Consider the following 3,466-nt stretch of genomic DNA (forward strand, 5'->3'; position numbering starts at 1 on the left):
ATGGGTAACAATAGGTGTATTCTTTCTCGATCCTCGACCTGCGTAAACCTAATTTCTACCTAAATATGTCATACGCGTAACATATATTATTCTAAAATGTACGAAAAAGGGATGCAAAAGGATTTGTTTTAAAGTTAGTTTACCTCGTGACACAGGGCGTACACATAGACAGCTTCACATGACGGTATATATAAAAGCCTAGCGTTGACTTTCATTTTGCTATAATATATTAATTTATTGAAATATCAACTTTTGGGAAGGTTTGGCCAATGAAACTGGGGCAAGTTCGGCCCATGCAACACATAAGAAGTCGCTTTGGCGGGAAAAATCTGACGTTGAATGCTTTATGACATCATAACTATTCTGATTCCATCGTTGGCCGATATAACCACAGACAGCCTGGCCGAACTTGCCTCAAGGCAGGGCACGTTCGGCCATCAAATCTTTCAACAGAAAAAAAAATAATTATACCTCAAATACGGACGTGTTTGCCCTTTTGTAATAATTTTATGACAGGCAATGGATTTCTCTTCCGAATGATTGATATACATATACCATTCAACAAATGCCATACTATCTAGAACGACTTCAGTTCAAATGGGCCGAACGCGCCCCGGTCTCCTCTTTTGAATAAAATTAATTTTCATTTATTTCTAAAGCGTTTCAGAACACGTAAAGACTACTCAGTTTCGGACTAACATTTTTGGTCTGTGAAGTCATAAAGTAAACATTTGATACACCAAAACAATTCGTCACCAGGAAATACAAATCTGACGACCTATGGCGATAAAAATAATTTAATGGATAATGAAGCAAATGCATGTTCATTAGTTTCCAAGAAATCAAGTATTATTGAGGCTTTTGTTACGTGGAAATAAAATTCCCTGTATGCATACAAGTATATTTTTGATTAACAGGAAGAAATGAATACGGATGCTTTCTAACAGGAAATTATTTATACGGAGCTGATACGCTCTAGTGCCTTAATATGAAACTTTTTGATAACAAGACTTTAATGTTATGCTACAGGTTATGGGGATCTAGTCCGGTGTTTCTGTTGCGGAGGAGCTCTCCGGAACTGGTTGCCAGGAGACGACCCTTGGATTGAACATGCTAGATGGTTTCCGGAATGTGTGTACCTTCGGCAGAGCAAGGGAGATAATTTTTTACTCCTGGTCCACGATGACGTCACGTTGCCACAGGTAAGAGTTTATAATAAGGAAGTTAGTTGCAATAGGGCTTGGTAGTTTCCCAAATTGTGTCCATTCATATGACAGTTTGAAATGAGATAATTAATGTAAAATATGATAACGAATGCGTAAATGAATTGTTGGTTATTTCCATCTTATGTATAAGTTTAAAAAGTCCCTATGTATTCATTATATGTGGCCTTTTATAGATACTGTATATATGTGTGTCGCGAGTAAATGTTTCCAATCAAGTATATTCAGTTTAATGTTATCATACTGACATGTAACGAAGTATGTCTATAAGGTCAGCAATGAAATAAAATGGCATTCACTACAAAACAATTGATGCAGAATTATTATACAATCAGACATATTTCAAATCTGACCGTATTCATTGTATGGCCTCAACACTTTTCATTGCTATTTATTTAAATATTGTATCTTATCTAATTAATATATGGAATAATCAGTTACTTGAAGAGGTGGTAAATATCAGCTAAAGTACTTCTAACAATAATTAAATGTTCATAAGATATTTCATTGTAAAGACAAAAATGAGCATGCCACAGGCACGAATGCAAATAAAAATTAGATTTTTAATTTGGTTTATGAAACATCAGCTTTGTGCATTTTGTCTTAAGTAGAGACACCAAATCAACAGAACAATGGATAATGAGCTGTTATATTCGATATTGAACAATACACTTGTCAGCAACGGGATTTTACATTTCATTTCCCTTGTGATTTTTGTTATATATTTTATAAATTTCAGATGAGCAGTCACAACAAAAGTATAACCCCCCAGTCAGCCACAGGAGAGGCAGGTAAGACGACTTATATATATATATAGTATGGAGCGCATATTTTTTATTGTGTGTATAAAGTCCAAGTAATTACACGTATACTACATAATTTAGCGCGAAATCATTAACACAATTATGAAAATAATAATAAGAAAAATGGGCTCGCTTTGTATCGTGTATGAAATATGTAAATGATTAAATCCAGTGAAGATTAAAACTATGTATTATATTATTGAGCATAATTCGCAATGAAAGTAGTTAAAAATTCTAAAACATTGGCAATAAACCTATTCTCAAAACCTTTGATATCTACGATAGATATCAGGATATGTAAAATTAAAAAAGACACAAGTTTGATATCCGAGATGATACTGGCTCATTTTGTTCACAATTCAATGTTTGATATGATATTTAGATACAAAATATGTACAATCTGCTTTAAATTGAAAAGACCGTCGTATCTAACAAGTAAAGGACATCATCTCTTATTGCAGTTATTTGTCAAATTAGCAACAAATGATGTTATTGTGCAAAACGAAGGGAAACACGATTTGATGATCCTGTACTGCTTCCTTAAAGAATTTCGTGAACTGGCGATGTTTGTTATTATTTTGATGTATTATGTAGATTCGTCCCCGGTACCAGAAAACGCAAGACACTTTAGTCCGGATCCAGTCGATCAGAGCGTGGAGGATCCGTTCACTCAGAGGGTGAAGGCAATGGGATTCTCGATGGACACTATTTTGTCCGGTGTGACGTCACTACAAAGACGTACGTATCTTTATTACAACGTCTGAATTAATTGATGTATTACGTCTATCTTTCCGCAAAGAATAAACTACAAAAAAGAAGGTCGAGAGAAGTCATTGTTTCTTGACCCCGTTGTCCAAAGTACACTCCACGATCTGAATAAGAAATAGGTTGTTATCTAATAACTTTATCATTCTCTGCTTCCGAAACAAACTAATTTTGCTAGTTATTCCAAATGTTCGCAACACTGTATACTAGCTAAGCAAGCTTCTGTGTTTCAATCTTGCTGTATACAGATTAAAAAGGATAGGATTAATCTTGAGCATCCTTTCCTCAAAAACGTTTATTCTGTTAGAATAAGGATTTTCCTTCTTCTACCATGCCTCATACCAAACTAAAGGAACGCATTTGCTCTGATGTTATGAGGATTTACTTTACCAAGGAGGTGAACGGCGATTGTTGCTAACCTGGTTCTGGCTTTGAGGGGGTGTTATTTATTACTTAGATTTGACATAACTTCCTGAACATCTTTTCTTATTTTCATTGTACTTTTCAAGGGTCTCCACTTATGCGATTGATTTGTTTATATTTTGCCCTAGTTTTATCAATTTCGAATTACGATTTCGTTAATGTATGTTAATGATAATATAATGTATTTATGTATTTCTCTGTTGCATGATATTCCGTCTTTGCGTATTGCAGAGTTGTCTTCTCTTGAGAGCA

The 3,466-nt window shown here is 34.6% G+C and overlaps 1 long non-coding RNA gene across 1 annotated transcript; it reads left to right on the forward strand.

Moving 5' to 3' along the window:
• The first annotated feature begins 1,171 nt into the window (after window positions 1–1,171).
• LOC110444595 lies at window positions 1,172–2,879 on the forward strand. Its single transcript, XR_002462267.1, has 3 exons — window positions 1,172–1,202; window positions 1,963–2,014; window positions 2,621–2,879. It is a non-coding gene; the product is annotated as an uncharacterized LOC110444595 (long non-coding RNA).
• The last annotated feature ends 587 nt before the right edge of the window (window positions 2,880–3,466 follow it).

Source organism: Mizuhopecten yessoensis, unplaced genomic scaffold (assembly GCF_002113885.1).
Source record: "Mizuhopecten yessoensis strain PY_sf001 unplaced genomic scaffold, ASM211388v2 hete_36148236, whole genome shotgun sequence".
NCBI classification, from domain to species: domain Eukaryota; kingdom Metazoa; phylum Mollusca; class Bivalvia; order Pectinida; family Pectinidae; genus Mizuhopecten; species Mizuhopecten yessoensis.